General features: G+C 42.6%; 1 protein-coding gene, 1 non-coding gene and 1 pseudogene across 8 annotated transcripts in view; all 3 read right to left on the bottom strand.

The window, feature by feature from the left end:
• The window catches only part of LOC118145663 (uncharacterized), a 45,932-nt gene extending 40,668 nt beyond the window's left edge, over positions 1-5,264 (bottom strand). For 5 of the 7 annotated variants that reach the window (XM_078339883.1, XM_078339885.1, XM_078339881.1 and 2 more), the window contains exon 1: positions 616-5,098. The gene's annotated coding sequence lies outside the window, so the exon portion shown is untranslated. Of the gene's footprint in view, positions 1-615 lie in introns of all 7 variants that reach the window. The other 2 variants (XM_078339884.1, XM_078339882.1) reach the window with 1 other exon arrangement.
• Positions 5,265-9,939: 4,675 nt separating this feature from the next.
• On the bottom strand, positions 9,940-10,584 carry LOC144577910 (cytochrome c oxidase subunit 2 pseudogene; annotated as a pseudogene).
• Positions 10,585-15,637: 5,053 nt separating this feature from the next.
• LOC144578215 (18S ribosomal RNA) lies at positions 15,638-16,095 on the bottom strand. Its single transcript, XR_013523661.1, has one exon. It is a non-coding gene; the product is annotated as an 18S ribosomal RNA (ribosomal RNA).
• Between the last annotated feature and the right edge of the window lie 8,497 nt (positions 16,096-24,592).

Below are 24,592 nucleotides of genomic sequence, written 5' to 3' on the forward strand. Positions count from 1 at the left end.
AGGCACCTAATAGCCACCCTGTGAATGCTCAGTGAAAGAAGGCGTCCATCACAAGGTCCTGAGGAACCAAGAATTCCACAGTGGCCCATCAATTTTAAGTCCTATACCATTCTAGAATGGGAGATTGAAAGGCATTCAAAAGTGGCCACTCTCTGAAACCACTGTACTGGCAGCTGAGCCATGTTTCCCCATCCTGGACACATCTAGAGGGCATGACCCAAATCCAGACACATCTCCTCACCCAGGGCAGTGTAGAGGCCTTAGCCTGGGAAATGCAGGTGGATGGGAGAACTATGAAAGCTGAAGAGGAGAAAGCAGGTGAAAAGGAACAGCAAGGTGGAAACAGAGAGTCAAATGGGGATGGAGACTAGCGGGTGAGAGGGGAAGAGAGAGGAGAGGGTGGTAGATCTAGCCACTGAGAAAAAGGCCTGAAGAGAACACTGTCCTCTCCTGAAGTCAAATAACTTCCACCTGACCATGCACTGCAGCTCATGGGTGGCACCGGCTGGTCATGCTGCAATGTTTAGGGCCTATGGAATCTTCCCTTCTCATCTGAATCCCAATAGATAGAGGACTCTCTGACCCATCTAGCTGGCAGTGCCTCATGATTTTTACCTGTTGGATCTGGCACCTCTTCATGTCAGCCCACACCATGTGAGGCTGCTCTTGGTGCGCTGAATGGGGAAGATTCTATATCAGTGCCTCGGAGAGTACACTGGAAGCCCTGGACAGTGAGAGTCGGTGGTGCCCCAGCGTGGAGGCCCAAAGCACACAGCACTGAAGCTCCAGACACCCTCAGGAGGACAGTAAAGGACAATGTGCCAGTGACAGCCTGGGTCAGCAGGAACCTCCACCTGGGTCTGAACATGATTGGCCTTCATACAGGCTATGACATAAAAGAGAGAGATCAAGGTTAACATTAAGATTTGGGGCTTGGGCAACGTGAAGGATGAAACTGCCATTTGTTGAGACTCGGAAGACTGAGAAAGGAGCAGACTAAAAGGTGGTGAGAACTAGGGTTGGCTGGGTTTCTGTCGTATGCAATCAACAGTCTTGATCAGCCTGGGCAACATAGTAAGACCCGGTCTCTTAAAATAAAAAATTAGCCAAGCATGATGGTGCACACGTGCAGTCTCAGCTACCTGGGAGACTGAGGCAGGAGGATTGCTTGAGCCTTGAGTTAGAGGTTACAGTGAGCTATGATGGCCCCACTGCACTCCAACCTGCAGGAGGAACAAAAAAAGGTCCTGATTAAATACTTGCATACCCAGATAGGTTTTCACAAAGTACTCTTTGAGACAGATCTTAATGAACAGGAATTCCCTTCTTTCTGTTAGGAAATTAAGAGAGTGTGGGTGTGGTTAGTTAATACTGATTGAACTATCTTTGGAATCTCATCTACTGGTCTATCTGGTCTATTTATATATGTATATTCTATCAGCCATCTCACTGAGCTTTGCTAGTTTATGCTGCAGTAACAAAAGCCCCCAAATCTTAGCAGCTACACATACAAAGGTTGATTTTCATTGACATTTCCTTGTATGGCAGGTTAACTGTGACTCTACTCTAGACAAGCTCTTTTATTTGTTAGATGGTGAATGCTGTGATACTTGGAGACTTTATGAATGTGGTTCATTTATTCAACAATTATTTCAATATCTGTTTCATACTAGGCAAGGTCAAGTACTGAGAACACAGTAGCAAACAAGAGACAAGATCTCTAATTTCCAAGAGCTTACATTAAAATGAGATTAAATACATACAAAATAATGATCAAAATAATGATTATATTCATAAATTAGGCAGTAAATATTCTAAGTTAGAAAAATATAAACTAAAATGGCCAGGTGTGATGGCTCACACCTGTAATATCAAACTTAGGGATGACAAGGTGGGAGGATCATTTGAGCCTGGGGGGTTTCAAACCAGTCTGGGCACCATAGGAAGACCCTGCATACAAAAGATACAAAATTAGCCAGGCATGGTGATGCATGCCTGTAGTCCCAGCTACTTAAGAAGGCTGAGGTGGGAGGCTGCTTGAGCCTGAGAGGTCAAAGCTGCAGTGAGCCACGATCATACCACTACACCACTGTACTCCAGCCTCAGCAACAGAGCAAGACCCTGTCAAAAGGAAAAAAAAAAAAAAAGAAGAAGAAACAATTTAATCGATATACTCCTGAAACTATTATGTAGAATCCTATCGTCTACATTACATCACATCAGCCCTTTACTTCAAGTGGCTTATCAGTTAGATATGATCCATAAAATTTTCCTGGTAATTAAGTATACCTAAGAACAATTAAATATAAAAGAGGTACTGCCTAAACAGGAAGATTGTAAACATTTTTAAAGACAAATAAATGAATAAGAAAATAAAACCTGTAGGTCTGTGAGGCGCAAATAACATCTAATTGAAGTCACAACGAACATCCAGCAATCATTCTGAACACCATAGAATTCACTTAATATATGTTGCCTGAACTCCCAACAGATCTCACTTACCAACACCTGTACGTAGCCAAGAAATTGACAATCATTTATAAATTACCACCTATGACTCCATCTGCTCTACCCACTTAAAAAATTTCATGTATTTCTTATTATTTATTATTTTTTGTAGAGATTGGATCTTTCTATGTTGCCCAGGTTGGTCCAGAAACAGACCCACAGTGATTTCGTCAATCAGATGCCCATACAGCCACCCAATTGATGAAAAAATGTGCTACACAGTGCAGAAGGACAAAGATGATCTTTTCCATACATGGTGCTGGATCAAGCAGTCACTCGATCAAGGAGTCACATCCAAGTGAATCATGGGAGGGTGGGTTGGCTCGAACCTGTAATCCCAGCACTCTGGGAGGCTGAAGCGGGCAGTCTCCTTGAGCCCAAGGGTTTGAGACCAACCTGGAAAAATGGTGAATCCCCATCTCTACAAAAAAATACAAACTTAGCCAGGCATGGTGGCACACGCCTATGGTCTCAGTTACTCAGGAGGTTGACTGGGGAGGATCGCTTGAGCCTTGGGAGGTGGAGGTTGCACTGAGCTGTGATTGTGCCACTGCACTGCAGCCTAAACAACAGAATGAGATCCCATCTCAAAAAAAAAAAAAAAAACCAAAAAAAAACCAAAACAAAACTGGAGAATCTCCATTCATGTAAAAACACCATTAAAAGAGAGAAAAGGCATTCTACAGTTTGAAAAATAGAGAAATGTAATACATATAATACACATATATCCTAGAAAGGATGCACATCCAGAATAAAGTATTACAAATCAACAGAAAAGCATATCAATGAAAACAGGATACAAAGATTGAACAGGCACTTCACAAAGGAGGACATATAAATGGCAATAAAAAATACTCAATCTCAATACCAGGAAAATGCAAAATGAAACCACACCGATATATTACTGCACCTCTACCAGAATGGCAAAATAATTTTTAATTGACAAGCATCAGCAAAGATGTGGGGTAACCAGAATATTCCCTGCTAAACGGTACAACCACTTTGTGAAAATGATCAACAATAACTGATACCAAAGTTTTGTCATTCATATACCTCTAAAACCAACAATGCCACTCCTACATATATACACCAATCTAGTAATGTTCTATTTCTTGATTTGTGGCGAAATTTACTTAGTGTAAATTTATTACCTGTATTTTTTTTTTTTTTTTTTCGTTTCTTGAGACAGGCTCTCGCTCTGCCATCCAGGCCTGAGTGCACTAGCATGATCATGGCTCACTGTAATCTCAACCTCCCAGGCTCTGGTGATCCTCCCCCGATCTCGGCCTGCTGCGTAGCTAGGACTACAGGCACACACCACCACACACAGCTGATTTTTGTTTTTTCAGTAGAGATGGGGTTTTGCCACATTGCCCAGGCTGGTCTGGAACTCCTGGGCTCAACTGATCTGCTCACCTTGGCCTCCGAAGTGCTGAGATTACAGCTGTGATCCACTGCCCCGGGACCAACTGCACATTTAAAATTGTGAGCTTCTTCTGTAGACTTCAGTAACTTTTCCAAGATTTCTTTGACACAAAGTTCTCAGAAATCTTAAAGCTAACATTTTAGAAGAGAAAAAACGAGCTTCTGGTTCACAGGTGAAATTTTACCAATAAAATTTAAAAACAAAAGAAATCTACTAACGCGTATCAGCTCAGAACAAAGATTAAAAACTACCAGCAGATTACTTTTCTTTAACTTCGTCAAGTACTGGCAGTCAAAGAAAAGACAGCACTGCAAGAAAAGACTTCCTTTTGAAAGCAGCTAAAGCAGCAAAAGACAGAACCAAAGCCAGGAAAGCATTCCAAAAGTCTTAACTCTTCTGTGAGAGGATGCCAAACGAGATGATCTGAGAAGCTCCCAAAGCAGACACAGGGAAGCTACAACAACTCTTTGGAGTGCAAACAGCAGCACCACAGTCCAACCTACTGGAAATCCTGCGGTTAATTTGAGATTTGCCCCGCTAGTCCTGAGGCGATTTGTAGCCACAAATGCTCCCCTAGTGCATCTTGGATCTGGCACACCTGGGTTGCCCACCGCGAGGCTGGAGACAACGCCAGGTGCGGAATCCTGGAGGCCAATAAAGACCCCAACTTTGCAAATTTGGGGCTTGAGATTTCTTGCTCCTCAGGTCCTAGAGGGAACGGATTTCTGGCCTCAACAGTGGGGCAAAGGGTTAATGCCCTCCACCAGATCTAGGAGGATGTGCCCCCGAAGCTGCTCCATCCCTCCACCCGCTGGGATGCCACAGGAAGACCCGCCCGCGAATTTCTTCCCCAGAGCCCACGAGAGCAGGGCTGCGTCTGGCAGCGGCAGACGAGGAATCCAACTCAGGGAACTTAAGCGCTCGAGGGGCCGGGCGCACCCGCCCCGCTGAAACAGCAAAAGTTGTGGAGGCCCCGGGCGCGCACATCGACCCAGCTGTGCGCCGCGGGTCCTGGACTCACCGCTCTCCCGGCTTGGAGCGGCGCCCTCACCTCGGAAAGGCTGGGTGGACTTCCCTCTAAACCTTGACTTCCTACTAAACCTTTAACTTTCAGTGCAGATCCCCGCCGCCTCCCCGCCCCGCCGCGGCACTCACCTAGGAAACGCTGTGCGGATGTCGGTAAACCCTAACTCAGCGCGCCGTCGACGCAACGGCCCGCGCCTACCGCGCCGCAGACCCCACGGACGCCGCCAAAGCGCCGCAGACCCTCTGGACGCGCCGACCGCGTCGAGGACGTCCCTGACACGCCGATGCCGCTGACGCCAACCGCGCGGCGGACGCCCCCGACGCGCCAACCGCGCCTCGGACGCTGCCGTCGCGCTGCAGACCCCGCGGACGCCGCCGACGTGCCACGGACGCCCCTGACTCGCCGACCTAGCCGCCGACGCCCCTGACGCCCAGACGCCGCAAACCCTCTGGACTCCCCCGACGCGCGGACAGCGCCGCCGACGCCGCTGATGCTCCCGATGGCAGACCACGCTGCCGACGCCACGGACGCTGTCAGCGCCTGGGACGCCGCGGACCCGCTGACCGCGCCGAGGCTGCCCCGACGAGCGTACCGCGCCACCGACATTACCTACGCGCCAACTGCGCCGTCGATTCCATCCGCACCTCGGATGCCGCCGTCGCGCTGCAGACCTCGAGGACGCCGCCGATGCGCCATGTACGCCCCTGACGCGCCGACCTCACCGCGGACGCCCCCGATGCGTGGACGCCACCGACGCGAGGACCGCACCTCCGAAGCCGCTGATGCCCCCGACGCGCCGCCGACACCACTGACACTGTCAGCGCCTGGGACGCCGCCGACCCAGACGAGTCTACTGCGCCGCGGACACTTCCAATGTGCCGACCGCGCCGCCGATGCCATCCGCGCCTGGGACGCCGTCGCGAGGCAGATGCCGCCAACGCGCCGACCGCACCGCGGACATCCCTGACACACCGCAGATGCCGCTGACGCAGACCGAGCTGGGGGCGCCACCAAGGCGCCGTCGTGCCGCCGATGCCACTGACGCTGTCATCGCCTGGGACGCCGCCAAACCGCTGACTGAGCCGCGGATGCCTCCGACGAGCCTACCGCGCCGCCGACACTCCCGATGCATCAACCGCGCTGCAGATGCCATCCGCGCCTGGGACACCGCCGCTGAAGTGCCTCGGACCCCGCTGTCGCGCCACAGACCCCGGTGACTCCGTTAGCGCCTGGGATGCTGCCAATGAAGCTGCTATGCAGGTAAGAGCAAAACCTATCTCTGACTTCGTGTTCCTCTCCCACTTGTGTTCTAAGCCTGTTTCATGTAGGAATAAGGTGAAAAGCTACTAGATCTGTGTTGATGAAGGTTAAGATGAAAGGGAAAGCAAAAAATTGTGTAAGGGTGGCTTTGTCAACTGAGAATTCGCATCAGATTCATTGTATAAGGTCAGTTCTAATATATGGGATGGCTGACAGTAAATTTGTAATCACTGTAGCACCTCAGAATGATATCTGGCCTCATGGAAGCATGTAGCCTGTGAATATTGTCACTATGGTTGTGAGTAGGAGGATAGTGCCAGGACTTCAGGTCTCTAGGAATGCGAATGAGCTGTAGTATAAGCCTCGACCGATTTGTAAGAACAGACAGATGAAAAATATTGAAGTGCTGTTAGCATGAAGATAGTTAACCATTCAACCATAGTTTACATCTTGGCAGATGTGAGTGACTGAAAGGAAAGCAGTTGAAGTGTCTGATGTGTAGTACCTGGCTAAAAATAACCCTGTAATGATCTAGAGGGTTATGCAGGCACCAAGAAGTGACCCAAAATTTCATCATATAGCAGTGTTAGTTGGTGTGGGAAGGTCAATGAATGAGTGATTATTAATTTTTATTGGTGTGTTTTGCAAGCATTGGTCATTAATGTTCTTTTAACTGAAATACAATGATGATTTTTCCTGTCATTAGTTATGGTTATAGTCCATGTAGGACTATAATGGCATATACTATGTTTTTATTAAGTATTATTTTGGTTGTAGGGTTTGTAGGTTTCCCTTTGAAACTTTCTCCTATCTATGGAGGTCTGGGACTAATTATTAGTAGTGCTGTAGGTTGTGGTATTGTGTTGAATTTTGTTGTTTTTTTTTGTGGGGCTGATAATCTTTTTGATTTATTTGGGTGGCATGATGGTTGTTTTTGGCTATACTATGGCGATGGCTACTGAGGAGTATCCTGAAACATTGGTTTCAAAGAGGATATAAAATATAGTTCTGTGGCTGTAAATGTTGTATTTAAAAAGTCTGTAGGTCAAGAGATTGAGACCTTCCTGGTCAACGAGGTGAAACCCTGTCTCTACTAAAAATACAAAAAATTAGCTAGGCATGGTGGTGCGTGCCTGTAGTCCCAGCTACTCGGGAGGCCGAGGCGGCAGAATTGCTTGAACCCAGAAGGCGGAGGTTGCGGTGAGCCGAGATCGAGCCATTGCACTCCAGTCTGGGTAACAACAGTGAAACTCTGTCTCAAAAAAAAAAAAAAAAGTCTGTAGGAAGATCAGTACAGAAATACAGAGTTTTTTTCTTGGGAGTGATTCATTGGACAGATGAAATTGGCTTGCTAGGATTATAAGAGGCAGCAGTCAGGTTGTTAAGATTAGAAGGAGTGACGTCAGAAGATAAGATTAATGAGAAGTTGGATGAGTTATTGGTGAATTTATTAAAAAATAGTAGGCTGATGAGTAGACTGTGGGTAACCATGTGGATTCAGATTATAGAATTTTTAGAGCATCATGTCATTGGTAATAGTATAATTATTAGAATAACAAATTTTAGCATTGAAGTAATTTAGATTTTGTACATAATCTAGGCCACATATATTGGATATTGAAACTAGTAATGTGAGGCCCACTGCAACCTCACAGGCAGCAAATACTAGGAAGGTAATGGGTATTATGGATACTAGAGCGAAATGTGTGTTTAAAGTTATAGGAGCATTTATGATAAACATTGATAGTATTATGCCTTCTAGGCATAGCAGGGATGATATTAGGTGGGATTGATAGACCAATACTCCTAGCAATGATATGGTATATGCTAATGTTGATATAAATAGAAGGCATTTGATAATTATGGTCTACCTTAATCTAATGAGTCAAAATCATTTATTTTGACTTACAATTCAATTCAGTCAATAAGCCCTTTTTGGGCTTATTCATAGGTCAAGTCTAGAATTAAAATGGTCACTAGTATAAGAGCTGTACTGATTATTAGTTTTAGGTTGATTGTTTAAAGGGCTCATGGCAGAGGCAGTAGTAGAGCAATTTCTAAGTCAAAGAGTAGGAACGTGATGTCCACTAGAAAGAATTTCATGGAAAAAGCGGGGTGGGCAGAGGCTATTAGGTCAAATCTGCATTCATAGGGGTTGGATTTTTCTACACAGATATTAAATTGTGGGAGTCAAAATGCAATTATTATTAGTAAGATGGCCAGTAAGGTGTCAGTCACTAGGGCTAGTGTTAGGTTAATTACTCTCTTTAGGGCATTACTGAGGCTAATTGACCGAAACTCAGTGGCAGTGTTTGTACTAAGAGAGTGTGACCCTCATCAATAGAGACATAGAATAATAGTCATACTACATCTACGAAGTGTCAATATCCAGCAGCAGCTTCAAAACCAAAGTGGTTGATCTGTAAAGTGGAATTTTAATTGGCGGAGGAGGCAGATAGTGAGAAATGTTGATCCAATAATGTGACATCCGTGAAACCCTGTGGCTATAAAATGTTCAGCTGTTGATCCCCTCAGAGATAGTAAAGGGGGGCCTCAAAATTTTCTGAGGTTTGTAGGAGGACAAAGTAAATATTTAAAGTAATTGTGATTGATAATGCTTGAAGTATTTGTTTTCGATTACCTTCTGTTAAGCTGTGGTGGACTCAAACAATTGAACCTCCTGATGGGAGTAATACAGATGTATTTAGGAGGGGGACTTCTAAGGGGTTGAGGGGAAAAGTTCCTGTTGGGGGTCAATACCCTCCTAATTTTGGAGTCAGGGCTAGACTAGAGAGGTAGAATGCTCAGAAGAAGCCAGCAAAAAACAATACTTCTTAGATAATATATAGAGTTATTCCATATTGGAGGCCTTTTTGGATGATGAATGTGTGGTGGCCTTGGAATGTACTTTTTCGGATAATGTCACGTCATCATTGGTATATTGTCAGGGTACTGGTCAGTCAGCCTAGGGTTAAAAGGGTGATAGAGTTAAAGTGAAATCATATGGCCAGACCAGATGTTATTAGGAGGGCTGAGAGAGCTCCTAACATAGGGATAAGTGGAATGGACATAAATGCCTTGTGACAGAAGGAAGCTTTCGTCTTAAAGCAGAAGTCTATAATTACTGCGCCAGCTTGTAGGGGGATTGCTATACCTAGATTTATTGATACTTGGGTAGTTGGTGTAGATGAATGGGGTAGGAGCCTGAGGAGGTTGGTCGAAGCAGTAAAGAGAATTAGGGAGATCAGTATAAGGGATCAGGTTTGCCCTTTAACATTATGAATTCGTTTTAGTACAAGTTGGATTAGTCATTGCTGAATGGAAGTTAACCAGTTACTGACTAAATGACTAGAGGTTGGAAATAGTATGGTGGGGAATAAAATGATTAATATTACTATGGGTAGGCTTAGAGTTTTTGGGGTAATAAAAGAGATGAATAGATTTTTATTCATTTTAATTCTCAGGGGGTTTATGATTTTGCATTTTGTTTTTGGTGCAGGAGGTATGTAATAAATGAAATTTGGTAATTTACTGAATAATGAAAAATAAAGTTACAGTTATTGGCGGGATGACAGTGGCTCATGTGGAAGCATCTAGTAGAGGCATTCACTACAGAGAGTTGCAGATCCCCTCAGCCTTTAACTTAAAAGGTATCTAATGCTAGATTAGCTTAATAGTAATATTATAGTGTAGACGTGGATCAGGTTTCACCCTATCCTCAGGGAGTTAATTCTAGAACAGTAAGTATAAAACTGTGGTTAAATCCACAAATTTTTGAGTATTGTCCATAGTAAAGGCCTGGTTGTGTGACAGTTAAGGTAGTTTGATTTAAGCATCCAGGGATTGCATCTGTTTTGAGGCCTACCTAATGAGGAGACAGTTCATGAGTGCAGGACATTTTCAGATGAGATTAATATGCGGATAGGGATTTCTGTTGAGAGGATTGTTAGGTTATCAACTTCGATGAGTTGAAGTTCTCCTGGCTTTAAGTCTGCTGTTGGAATTATGTAAGTATCGAAGCCTAGCTCTTCGTAGTCAGTTATACTTGTAACTTCAATATCGTTGGTCGCCAATTGCTTTGACAGTGAGAGAAGAGTTGTTAATCTCATCAGTTATGTGCAGAATAGGTAGATATGGAAGGGCAATTAAAATTAGGGTAATGGCGGGAAAAATAGTTTATACAGTCTCAATTTCTTGGCATTTATGGTGCTAGTATGAGTTTTGTTGTCAGTATTAGGGAGATAATATGTAGGACCCGGGAACTAATTATGAAAATAAGTATAAGAGCATGGTCATAGAAGGTCAGTAGTTCTACAATAGGGGATGTAGCATGTTGAAGACCTAATTGAATTGGATGAGCCATTAAGACATATAAGATTTAACCTATAAATTAACTTTGACAAAGTTATGTAATAATTTTACTAATATCTTCTCGAGAGAGTCATAGAAGTTATGGAATTGGCTTGAAACCAGTTTCTGGGGCTTTGATTCTTTTTGTGTTTAGGCTTTCACGTGGGCTAGCTCCTCAAATATATGGTAAGGTGATGGGCAGCCGTAAAGCCACTCTAAATAAGTGGATGGTTGTTCAATTGTTAGTACTTCTTATTCTGAAGCAAAGGCTTCTCAGATTATAAAGATTATTAGTGTAACTGTGTTAGTGAGATAAATGAGCTTACAGATGAGATATTTCACACAGCATATCTATCAGGATAATTGGAGTAATGTTGAATTATACCGTATAGGCTGAAGAAAGGCTGTAGAAAGAAAGTTAAATTAACACCTATGAACATAATGGTGAAGTGGATTTTAGCATATATCCGATTAAGTATGTAGCCTGAAAATAGAGGGAATCAGTAGATAAAGCCTTCTATGATTGTAAACACTGCTGCTATTGATAGGATGTAGTAGAAATGGGCTACAACATAATACATGACATGTAAGATAATATCTAGTGATGAGTTAGCTAATACGATGCCCATTAAACTCCTTACTGTGAAAAGGAAAACGAATACCAGGGCTCAGAATGTTGTAGGGGATCATTTGATGTTACCACCATGCAGGGTAGCTAATGAGCTAAAGACCTTAACACAGTGGGAATAGCAATAATTATGGTAGCAGATGTCAAGTACGCTTGTGTGTCTGCGTCTGTCTCTACTGTAAATATATGGTGAGCCCATATGATAAACCCTAAGAAGCCAACTGATACCATGGCTCATACTATACCCATGTAACCAAATGGTTCTTGTTTTCCAGAATAATACGTTATGATATGGTTGATTATTCCGAATCCTGGCAGGATAAGGATATAGACTTCAGGGTGACCAAAAAATCAGAATAAATGCTGGTACAAGATAGGGTCACCCCACCGGCGGAGGCAAACAAATTAGTGTTGAGGTTAAGGTCAGTTAGTAGCATAGTAATGCCGGTGGCTAGGACAGGGAGGGAAAGGAGGAGAAGGACTGCGATAACGAGGACTAATCAGAGAAAAAGGGATGCTTGATATTGGGACATAGCTGTGGGGTTTATGTTAATAATTATGGTAATAAAGTTAATGGCTCCTAAAATAGAGGAGAGGCCTACCAAGTGGAGCAAGAAGATTGTCATGTCCACAGAGACTCCTGCATGTGCTAGGTTTCCTGCTAAAGCGGGGGAGATAAACTGTTCAACCAGTTCCAGCACCTGCCTCTACTATTAAGGATACAAGTAGGAGCAGAAAGGATGTGGGGAGAAGTCAGAAGCTTTTATTATTTATTCGGGGGTATGCCATGTCAGGCATACCAGTTATTAGAGGGACAAGCCAGTTGCCAAAAACCCCCAATTATAATTGGTATTACTATGAAGAAGATTATAACAAATTCGTGGGCAGTAACAATAACATTGGAGATCTCATCATCTTCTAGCAGAGTCCCTGGCTAGCCTAGTTCTGCTCAAATTAGGAGGCTCAAAGCGGTGCCAACCATCCCTGCTCATGCACCGAATGGCAGATATAGATAGGGTTCCCATATCTTTGTGGTTGGTTGATGAATCATGGGTATGGAGGTTGGGGGCGGGTAAAATGGCTGAGCAAGTATTAGAATGTAAATCTAAAGAAAGAAATTGAGGCCTCTTTTTACCAGCCCTGAGGTGATATTTCATATTGAATTGCAAATTCAAAGGAGCAGCTTCAATCCTGCCTGGGCTTCTCCAGCCCTTCTCCCCCAGTAGCGGGAGAAGTAAATTGTAGCCAGTTGATTAGGGTATTTAGCTGTTAACTAAATTTTTGTGTGTTTGAATCCTACCAATCTACTAAGGGCTTGGCTTAGTTAAAATGGTTCATTTGTGTTTAATTGATGCAGAATAGAGTCTTGCAGTCTTTAAGTCTGCTACAGAAATTAAGTATAATCTAAATACTAAGGGCTTTGAAGGCTTTTGGTTTTATTTAACCTAAATTTCTAAGTCGTAGTTAATATTAATGGAGAGATGGGTAAGAGGAGGGTAGAAGAGATGACAAGTGGGGTTAAATAGTATGGGTCTTGTGTTTTTGAATTGTCATTTTATTTTCATGTTATTAGTTGTGGGGAATAGTGTTATTGAGATGGAGTAAATTAGGTGTATGTAAAAGTATAGGTTGAGTAGCGTTATGATAGCTATAATGGTTGGGGTGATAAGGCAATTTTTTGGTATACTCTTGGATGATAATTCATTTAGGCAGGAATCTTGTTAATGGGGGTAGGCCTCCCAGGGATAGTAGATTAGTGGAATTATAGGTATTAATCATATTAATTTGTTTCGGGCATGGGATAGCGCTAGGGTTCTGGTGCTTATACTCATCCTGAGTGTTACAAATGTGACTGTCGTTAGAATAAGGTAAATAATCAGGTTTAGAGTGGTAATGTTTGGGTTACAAATTAGTACCGCTATTATTCAACCTATGTGAGTGATTGGGGAGTAAGCTAGGATTTTATGTAGTTATATTTGATTAAGTCCTCCTCAGCCACCCATTATAATGTATAAAATTGTGACAGATAGGATATTTGGGTTTGTTGATGGGAAGATTTGAAATATAATTGAGATAGGGGCTAGTTTTTGTCATGTGAAGTGGAGTATTCCAGACATTATAGAGAGCCCTTGGGTCCCTTCTTAGACTTAGAAGTGAAAGGGGGCTATTCCTAGTTTTATTATTGAAGCCACTATTATTATTAAAGATGAGAATTGATTGATAATATTTATTACTGTTCATTGTCCTGAGGATAGGTTATTGGAAGGGATGCCTATCATGAGAATTATAGATACAGTTGCTTGTGCAAGAATGTACTTGCTAGCTGCCTCTGTAGAGTGGTAATTATTTTCATTAAGATTGGGATAAGGGCTGGTATGTTTATTTCTAGGCCTGTTCAGATAAGGAATCAGTGTGAACTTAGCATTGTGGTAGGAGTTCCTGTGAAGATAGTAAGGGCAATGTGGGAAACAGATGTGGCTAGTATAAATAGGAGACCTATATTAAAATTAATTAGAGGGTCTGGTGTAGGGAGGGGGGTTCATAAGAGAAAGGTGATAGAGAAGGCTAGGGTTGGAGCGATAATATATAGGGTAATAGTGGATGTTAAGGACCGCAAGGGTTCTTTGCTGAAAAGTTCTGTTGCATCAGTGAATGGTTGAAGCAGTCCGTAGGGACCTACAATGTTGGGTTCTTTGTGTAGTTGTGTATAGCCTAAGATTTTTGTTTGATGAGTGTAGAGAATGCTGTAGCGATAAGAGTAGGGACAATAAGCAGGAGAAGATTAATAATAGGCATGTTTTTAAGAAGAGGATTTGAACCTCTGTTTATAAAGTTTTAAGTTTCATGCAATTGCTGGGCTGTCCCATCTTAGCAAACCCTGTTCTTGGGTAGGGTATTGTGATGATTTATTAGATTGAGATTGTGTCATCTGCGGAGCCAGCGCGCTTTGTGGAGTGGGCCCTATTTTTCTTGTCCTTTCATACTAGGAGAATGCTAAATAGATAGAAACCAACCTGGATTACTCCTGTCTGAACTCAGATCTCATAGGACTTTAATCGTTGAACAAATGAGCCCTTAATAGCAGCTACACCATTAGGATGTCCTGATCCAACATCGAGGTCTTAAACTCTTTTGTTGATATGGTCTCTAGAATAGGATTGTGCTGTTATTCCTAGTGATCAAATTATTGTGTCAATAAATAATAGCTCACTTAGACTAGTGCAGTCTTAGTTTAGGTCATTTTGGAGGTTGAATTATGCTCTGAGGTCACCCCAACCAAAAATTTTAATGCAGGGATAATATGCTAGGGCCTGTAGGTTTGAGTTTTATTTGCATTAATTATTAACGCTCCATAGGGTCTTCTCATCTTATTTATTTCTATCTGCCTCTTCATGGATGGGTCAGTTTCACTGATGGAAAGTAAGAGAGAGCTGAATCCTCATGTGGCCATTTATACAAGTCCCTATTAAGGGAACAGGTGATTATGTTACCTTTGAACGGTCAAGTACTGTGGCCATTAAACATTTGTCATTGGGCAGGCAGTGCCTCTAATACTAGTAATGCTAGAGGTGATGTTTTTGGTAAACAGGCGGGGTAAGGTTTGCCAGGTTGCTTTGACTTTTTGTAATCTTTCCTTAGAGCATGCCTGTGTTAACAGTGAAGGTAATAAGATGTTTATTAAATCATTTATTAATATTGGCCTGTTAACTGTCAGTGGGTTATTCCAGTCTGATGTAAGCTTATGCAATAGAGAATGTTTTTGTGTTACTTATATTAACACTATTGCTTCTATTGAGTAATAGATTAGTCCAATGTGATGTTAGGAGTTAGGGTGATTAGATTAAAGATAGCTCGATGTTGAGCCAACTGTAGTGATGGCATTTTTTACTCTCTGGGGGAAGATTGTTTCCTAGAGTCTAAAGAGCTGTCCCTCTTTAACAGTTTAAACTTATAGGCAGATTAAATAGTTCTGTGGAAGTTTAAAGTTGAACTAAGATTCTCTCTTGGACAACTAGCTATCACCAGGCTTGATAGGCTTGTTAATGCTACACGTGAATCTTCTCACTGTTTTGCCATGCAGGTGAGTGTACTCTTTCAGCTGTTCTTGGGTAGCTCGTCTGGTTTTGGGGGACTTAACTAGAGTTCTCCATGTGAAGTTGGTTCTAGTGAATGCATTATGCCGAAGGTACAAGGGCTTGCCTTTGCTTTTTAGTGCTTAATACGGTTCTTTAATCTTTCCCTTATGGTACGATGTCTATTTTGACAGGATAGGAATTTCTATCCCCTATACTTTTGTCTAGGGTAAATGGTTTGATTAAGGTAGTTTTATAGTATTTTTAGCAGTTTGGAGCTAGATGTGGCTCAAAGTGGTCAGGTTATGATGGAGTCGTCCAGGTGTAAGCCAGATGCTTTGGGTTAAGCAACACTTTGGTTTTTCCAAGTGCGCTTTCCAGTACACTTTCCATGTTATGACTTGTCTCCTCTATACATGTGAAGAAAAGTATCCGTAATAGTGATTTGTAGAGTAGCACTCGAGGAGAGTGATGGGCGGTGTGTGCTTGCTTCATGGCCTTATTCAACCAAGCACCCTATTCTTGGTTTACTGCTAAATCCTCCTTAAGTCTTTAGATTTCATAAAGTCTATCGTGACTTTTTCTGGGTATAGAAAATGTAGCCCATTTCTTCACATCTCATGGGCTACACCTTGATCTAACTTTGTATGTATGTACTTGTGGTTACTCTGACCTTTTTAGGGTTTGCTGAAGATGGCAGTATATAGGCTGGGGGCAAGAGGTGGTGAGGTGTACTGGAGTTTATCAGTTGTAGAACAGGCTCCTCTCGAAGGATGTAAGCACGCCAAGTCCTTTGAATTTTAAGCTGTTGCTTGTAGTGCTCTGATGAATAGTCTTGTTAATGTGACTATTAAGGTTTAGGGCTAAGCATAGTGGAATATCTAATCGCAGTTTGGGTCTTAGCTATTGTGTCTTCAAGATATTAAAGCCACTTTTGTAGTATATTTTATTTCAGCTAGAGTTTTTTACAACTTAGATGGAGGTTAGCTTTATTGAGAGCAGACCTAAAACACTCTTTACAGTGCGTTTTATTAGCCCTGGTTAATTGTATGGCTGTGGTGGTTGGCACAAAATTAACCAACCCTAAGTATTAGTATAGCTAAGTAAAACTTTTGTTTATTACTAAAAATTTATCACTGCTGTTTCCTGTGGGAGTGTGGTTGGGCAAAGTGTTTTGAGCTGCATTCCTGCACGCTTGATACCTTCTCCTTTTGATCCGGGTGACCTAGAGGACATTCTCACTGGGGCGGGGATGCTTGCACGTGTAATCTTATTAAGTGCTAATAAAAAGGCCAGGACCAAACCTGTCTGTTTATGGGATTGTATGAACCCATCTAGACCTTTTCATTCCCTTGCTTTAAATGGTTAAGGTACATTAAATGCATAGAATCTTTAAGTGGAAGTTTAAAATTTGAGAAAAAAAGAAAGAAATATAGACTTTTACACTTCTGGAAATTTAGGGCCTTCAAAGTTGAATCAACATAGGTTTTGGATGAGAGAATTATTTATAATTATAGTATAATTGATTTGGGGTGTGATATATTGGAACAGGAGCTTTCAGAGGGGAATGCTCAAAGTACTGTATTAGCATTAGGACAGAATTTTAGTTTATTTTATATACATATGCAAGATTTATTTGGTTGGAGAGCTTTATGATTTTTTTTTTTAAATTTTTTATTGGATTTTAGGTTTTGGGGTACATGAGCAGAGCATGCAAGACAGTTGCATAGGAACACACATGGCAGTGTGCTTTTCTTTCCTTCTCCCCTTCACCCACATTTGGCATTTCTCCCCAGGCTATCCCTCCCCACCTCCCCCTCCCACTGGCCCTCCCACTTTCCCCCCAATAGACCCCAGTGTTTAGTACTCCCCTTTCTGTGTCCATGTGTTCTCATTTTTCATCACCAGCCTATGAGTGAGAATATGCGGTGTTTCATTTTCTGTTCTTGTGTCAGTTTGCTGAGGATGACGTTCTCCAGACTCATCCATGTCCCTACAAACGACACAAACTCATCATTTCTGATTGCTGCATAATATTCCATGGTGTATATGTGCCACATTTTTCCAATCCAGTCTATTATCAGTAGGCATTTTGGTTGATTCCAGGTCTTTGCAATTGTAAACAGTGCTGCAATGAACATTCGTGTACATGTGTCCTTATAGTAGAACGATTTATAGTCTTTTGGATATATACCCAGTAATGGGATTGCTGGGTCAAATGGAATTTCTATTTCTAAGGCCTTGAGGAATCGCCACACTGTCTTCCACAATGGTTGAACTAATTTACACTCCCACCAACAGTGTAAAAGTGTTCCTTTTTCTCCACATCCTCTCCAGCATCTGTTGTCTCCAGATTTTTTAATGATCACCATTCTAACTGGCGTGAAATGGTATCTCAGTGTGGTTTTGATTTGCATCTCTCTGATGACCAGTGACGATGAGCATTTTTTCATATGATTGTTGGCCTCATATATGTCTTCTTTCGTAAAGTGTCTGTTCATATCCTTTGCCCACTTTTGAATGGGCTTGTTTGTTTTTTTCCTGTAAATCCGTTTGAGTTCTTTGTAAATTCTGGATATCAGCCCTTTGTCAGATGGGTAAACTGCAAAAATGTTTTCCCATTCTGTTGGTTGCCGATCCACTCTAGTGACTGTTTCTTTTGCCGTGCAGAAGCTGTGGAGTTTCATTAGGTCCCATTTGTCTATTTTGGCTTTTGTTGCCAATGCTTTTGGTGTTTTGTTCATGAAGTCCTTGCCTACTCCTATGTCCTGGATAGTTTTGCCTAGATTTCCTTCTAGGGTTTTCATGGTGCCAGGTCTTATGTTTAAGTCTTTAATCCATCTGGAGTTAATTTTAGTGTAAGGTGTCAGGAAGGGGTCCAGTTTCTGCTTTCTGCACATGGCTAGCCAGTTCTCCCAACACCATTTGTTAAACAGGGAATCCTTTCCCCATTGCTTGTTTTCGTCAGGTTTATCAAAGATTGTATAGTTGTAGATATGTTGTGTTGCCTCCGGTGCCTCTGTTTTGTTCCATTGGTCTGTATCTCTGTTTTGGTACCAGTACCATGCTGTTTTGATTACTGTAGCCTTGTAGTATAGTTTGAAATCTGGTAGTGTGATGCCCCCCGCTGTGTTCTTTTTGCTTAGAATTGACTTGGCTATGCTGGCTCTCTTTTGGTTCCATATGAAGTTCATGGTGGTTTTTTCCAGTTCTGTGAAGAAAGTCAATGGTAGCTTGATGGGGATAGCATTGATTCTGTAAATTACTTTGGGCAGTATAGCCATTTTCACGACGTTAATTCTTCCTAACCATGAACGTGGAATGTTTCTCCATCTGTTTGTGTCCTCTCTGATTTCGTTGAGCAGTGGTTTGTAGTTCTCCTTGAAGAGGTCCCTTACGTTCCTTGTGAGTTGTATTCCAAGGTATTTTATTCTTTTTGTAGCAATTGTGAATGGCAGTTCGTTCTTGATTTGGCTTTCTTTAAGTCTGTTATTGGTGTAGATGAATGCTTGTGATTTTTGCACATTGATTTTATATCCTGAGACTTTGCTGAAGTTGCTTATCAGTTTCAGGAGTTTTTGGGCTGAGGTGATGGGGTCTTCTAGGTATACTATCATGTCGTCTGCAAATAGAGACAATTTGGCTTCCTCCTTTCCTATTTGAATACCCTTTATTTCTTTTTCTTGCCTGATTGCTATGGCTAGAACTTCCAGAACTATATTGAATAGGAGTGGTGAAAGAGGGCATCCTTGTCTAGTGCCATATTTCAAAGGGAATGCTTCCAGTTTTTGCCCATTCAGTATGATATTGGCTGTTGGTTTGTCATAAATAGCTTTTATTACTTTGAGATACGTTCCATCGATACCGAGTTTATTGAGGGTTTTTAGCATAAAGGGCTGTTGAATTTTGTCAAATGCCTTCTCTGCGTCAATTGAGATAATCATGTGGTTTTTGTTTTTTGTTCTGTTTATGTGGTGAATTACGTTGATAGACTTGCGTATGTTGAACCAGCCTTGCATCCCCGGGATGAATCCTACTTGATCGTGATGAATAAGTTTTTTGATTTGCTGTTGCAATCGGCTTGCCAATATTTTATTGAAGATTTTTGCATCTATGTTCATCATGGATATTGGCCTGAAGTTTTCTTTTCTCGTTGGGTCTCTGCCGGGTTTTGGTATCAGGATGATGTTGGTCTCATAAAATGATTTGGGAAGGATTCCCTCTTTTTGGATTGTTTGAAATAGTTTTAGAAGGAATGGTACCAGCTCCTCCTTGTGTGTCTGGTAGAATTCGGCTGTGAACCCGTCTGGACCTTGGCTTTTTTTGTGAGGTAGGCTCTTAATTGCTGCCTCGACTTCAGACCTTGTTATTGGTCTATTCATAGTTTCAGCTTCCTCCTGGTTTAGGCTTGGGAGGACACAGGAGTCCAGGAATTTATCCATTTCTTCCAGGTTTACTAGTTTATGCGCATATAGTTGTTTGTAATATTCTCTGATGATGGTCTGAATTTCTGTGGAATCGTGGTGATTTCCCCTTTATCATTTTTTATTGCATCTATTTGGTTGTTCTCTCTTTTCTTTTTAATCAATCTGGCTAGTGTTCTGTCTATTTTGTTGATCTTTTCAAAAAACCAGCTCTTGGATTTATTGATTTTTTGAAGGGTTTTTCGTGTCTCAATCTCCTTCAGCTCAGATCTGATCTTAGTAATTTCTTGTCTTCTGCTGGGTTTTGAGTTTTTTTGATCTTGCTCCTCTAGCTCTTTCAATTTTGACGATAGGGTGTCAATTTTGGATCTCTCCATTCTCCTCATATGGGCACTTATTGCTATATACTTTCCTCTAGAGACTGCTTTAAATGTGTCCCAGAGGTTCTGGCACGTTGTGTCTTCGTTCTCATTGGTTTCAAAGAACTTCTCTATTTCTGCCTTCATTTCGTTGTTTACCCAGTCAACATTCAAGAGCCAGTTGTTCAGTTTCCATGAAGCTGTGTGGTTCTGGGTCGGTTTCTGAATTCTGAGTTCTAACTTGATTGCACTATGGTCTGAGAGGCTGTTTGTTATGATTTCAGTTGTTTTGCATTTGTTGAGCAGTGCTTTACTTCCAATTATGTGGTCAATTTTAGAGTAGGTGTTATGTGGTGCTGAGAAGAATGTGTATTCTGTGGATTTGGGGTGGAGACTTCTGTAAATGTCCACCAGGTTTTCTTGCTCCAGGTCTGAGTTCAAGCCCTGGATATCCTTGTTGATTTTCTGTCTGGTTGACCTGTCTAGTATTGACAGTGGAGTGTTAAAGTCTCCCACTATTATTGTGTGGGAGTCTAAGTCCTTTTGTAAGTCATTAAGAACTTGCCTTATGTATCTGGGTGCTCCTGCATTGGGTCCTTATATGTTTAGGATCGTTAGCTCTTCTTGTTGTATCGATCCTTTTACCATTATGTAATGGCCTTCTTTGTCTCTTTTGATCTTTGTTGCTTTAAAGTCAATTTTATCAGAGATGAGAATTGCAACTCCTGCTTTTTTTTGGTCTCCATTAGCTTGGTAAATCTTCCTCCATCCCTTTATTTTGAGCCTTTGTGTATCTTTGCATGTGAGATGGGTTTCCTGGATACAGCACACTGATGGGTTTTGGATTTTTATCCAATTTGCCAGTCTGTGTCTTTTGATTGGTGCATTTAGTCCATTTACATTTAGGGTTAATATTGTTATGTGTGAATTTGATACTGCCATTTTGATGCTAGCTGGCTGTTTTGCCTGTTAGTTGTTGTAGATTCTTCATTATGTTGAAGCTCTTTAGCGTTCAGTGTGATTTTGGAATGGCTGGTACTGATTGATCCTTTCTATGTGTAGTGCCTCTTTTAGGAGCTCTTGTAAAGCAGGCCTGGTGGTGACAAAATCTCTGAGTACTTGCTTGTTCGCAAAGGATTTTATTCTTCCTTCACTTCTGAAGCTCAGTTTGGCTGGATATGAAATTCTGGGCTGAAAGTTCTTTTCTTTAAGAATGTTGAATATTGGCCCCCACTCTCTTCTGGCTTGTAGTGTTTCTGCCTAGAGATCTGCTGTGAGTCTGATGGGCTTCCCTTTGTGGGTGACCCGACCTTTCTCTCTGGCTGCCCTTAGTGTTCTCTCCTTTATTTCAACCCTGTTGAATCTGACGATTATGTGCCTTGGGGTTGCTCTTCTTGCGGAATATCTTTGTGGTGTTCTCTGTATTTCCTGCAATTGAGTGTTGGCTTGTCTTGCTAGGTGGGGGAAATTTTCCTGGATGATGTCCTGAAGAGTATTTTCCAGCTTGGATTCATTCTCTTCGTCCCCTTCTGGTACACCTGTCAAACGTAGGTTAGTTCTTTTCACATAGTCCCACATTTCTTGGAGACTTTGTTCATTCCTTTTTGCGCTTTTTTCTCTGATCTTGGTTTCTCGCTTTATTTCATTGAGTTGGTCTTTGACTTCAGATATTCTTTCTTCTGCTTGGTCAATTCGGCTATTGAAACTTGTGTTTGCTTCGCGAAGTTCTTGTATTGTGTTTTTCAGCTCCTTTAATTCAGTCATATTCCTCTCTAAGGTATCCATTCTTGTTATCATTTTCTCGAATCTTTTTTCAAATCTTTTTTCAAGGTTCTTAGTTTCTTTGCTTTGATTTAATACATGATCTTTTAGCTCACAAAAGTTTCTCATTATCCATCTTCTGAAGTCTAATTCCGTCATTTTGTCACAGTCATTCTCCGTCCAGCTTTGCTCCCTTGCTGGTGAGGAGTTTTGGTCCTTTCTAGGAGGCGAGGTGTTCTGGTTTCGGGTGTTTTCCTCCTTTTTGCGCTGGTTTCTTCCCATCTTTGTGGATTTGTCTGCTGGTCGTCTGCGTAGTTGCTGACTTTTCGTTTGGGTCTCTGAGTGGACACCCAGAATGTTGATGATGAAGTATTTCTGTTGCTTGGTTTTCCTTCTACCAGTCTAGCCCCTTCGCTGTACGACTGCTGAGGTCCGCTCCAGACCCTGCTTGTCTGCGGTGCACCTCTAGTAGCTGTGGCACAGCGAGGGATGCTACCAGTTTCTTTTTCTGCTCTCTTTGTCCCAGGATGATGCCTGCCTAATGTCAGTCTTTTGGATATTGAGGGGTCAGGGAGCTGCTTGAGGAGACAGTTTTGTACTTTATAGGGGTTTAATTGCTGAGCTGTGCACTCTGTTGTTCATTCAGGGCTGTTAGGCTGCTATGTTTTATTCTGCTGCAACAGAGCTCATTAAAAAACCCCCCTTTTTTTTTTCTCAAATGCTCTGTGTTGAGGGGTTTGGGCTTTATTTTTGGATGTCCGATCAGGTGTTCTGCCCAGCTAGAAGGCAGACTAGCCACTGTTTGGCTGCCGAGGCTCCGCCCTGCTCTTGTGTGATTCGCGCTGTTCCTGCCGGCTCTGCCGTGGTCTCCGCCATGCCCTGCGGCAGAGTCTCTTCGTTGTAGCATGTTGCCTCAGCAACGGCAGGCTGCGTCAGCAGTGGGCGTGTATCTCAGTAGGGATGGGTTGCCTCGGCAACGGCTGGCTGCGTCAGCAATGGGCATGTATCTCAGTTGGGGCGGGTGGCCTCGGCAACGGCTTGCTGCGTCAGCAGCGGGTGTGTATCTCAGTTGGGGCGGGTTTCCTCGGCAACGGCTGGCTGCGTCAGCAGTGGGCGTGTATCTCAGTTGGGGCGGGTTGCCTCGGTAGTGGTGGACGCCCCTCCCCCACAGAGCGTCTCGGACCGTCTGCTCGGGATAGTTTGAAATCGCGGTTTTGTTCGTCCCACTGGGTATCCCAATCCCTGCAATTCCCTGGGCTGGCCTACTGTCCAAGTCTCGTTCAGTCTCAAGTCCAGCCCTCTCAAGTCTCAGGTTGCCGGTTCAACAGGGCACCTGGACAAGCACGCCCTGTGGGGATTGCTGGGTAGGGCCGGCCGCCGCCGCCCCGGCTGCTGGCTTCGCCAGGCACACCTATTGCCTGGCGTCCCGTGTCTTTTTTATACCTGGGAGTTTCCCCGTTCTGTGGGCAACAAAGATTAGTCTGGAAATGCCGCTCTGACTCACCGTTTGCGGATTCAACGAGAAGAGCTCCAATCCTGGGTTGTTCTCACAGCGCCATCTTGAGTCCTCCCTGTTTCCCTTCTTTTAAGATCTGTGAAGGTCTTCCTAATTCTCAATCCACTGAGAGGGACAGGGTATCTGAGTCTTGTTCTGCTTTTTATTTTTCCCATGATGAGTGATGTTAACCAGGTGTTAACAAGCAGGCTTGTTTTCAGTTTTATGTGTTCTTTGCAGAAAAGGTTATTCAGTTTCTTTTCCCAGTTGTGGTTTGGTAATTACTGCTTTCTCTTTTCTGGTGTTTTCCGCTAGTTAGCAGTGTTGGTTATTTACACCTTTTCCAAAAAAATGCCTCCTCAGCTGTTTTTCTGCAGACATTTCTTAAAATCCTTTGGATGTTTCTTTCTTTTCCTTCATTGTTTTCATTCTTTCTTGCCCACAAGCCATACAGTCTGTGCAGTTTCAGGTGTGTGCATTATTCTGATTTTTCATTACGTTGGTTACTGATGAAGTAAAGGAAATTGACTAGCATACCAGTCTGTTGTGAGTTTTGCTTGTCTGTTGTTTGTGTTCTTTTCCCCATGTTTTTTTGTTTTCCTTTTTGCAGACTATGAGCATAGATCCTGGTTGGCCCAGGTATCTGCACACCATATGCATTCTCCTCAGAAGGGCTTCAAGTTTTGGGTATAGGTCTTTCATTCATGTTAAGTGGATTATTGTGAATTTTGCACAATAAGGACCCTATTTTGTTATTTTGCCTAGGGAAATCCAGTTCTCAGAAGGTATTGGACAGACTCTCCCTTCTTATGGTGACCTTTGTGGTTTTTTTTTTAAACATGTACTTACTTTGTATCAATTTGAGTTTGCTTCTGGGCACCCTCATTGTGTCCATTGGCCTGTGTTTCTCTGTTAATGCCTGTCACAAATGCTTTGGGTAACAAAAGCTTTGGGAAGTAATTTAAAATGGAAGAGTTTGATGGCACCCTATGGACTTTGTATGTGTAGAAACTGCTTTGGGAATGTGGGGCATTCCGTTGTCCCATGGGACTTTCAGTAGTGTGATTGTATTTCAAAACAAAGATTTCATATGGTCTATGCTTTTACTTCAAGGGTGCAAGGGACATTTTGATAGGTGGGTCAGTGCTGTTGTGATCAAATTGCAGGACCTTGCATCTCTTTCATGCTACGGTGAGAAGTTCTTGGTGGAGGGACCGTCCCTTCCTGCTATATTGAATATTATGCCATAATATTGTTAAGCCTAGTCCCCCTGTCATGCTG

Source organism: Callithrix jacchus, chromosome 10 (genome assembly GCF_049354715.1).
Source record: "Callithrix jacchus isolate 240 chromosome 10, calJac240_pri, whole genome shotgun sequence".
Classification (NCBI taxonomy): domain Eukaryota; kingdom Metazoa; phylum Chordata; class Mammalia; order Primates; family Cebidae; genus Callithrix; species Callithrix jacchus.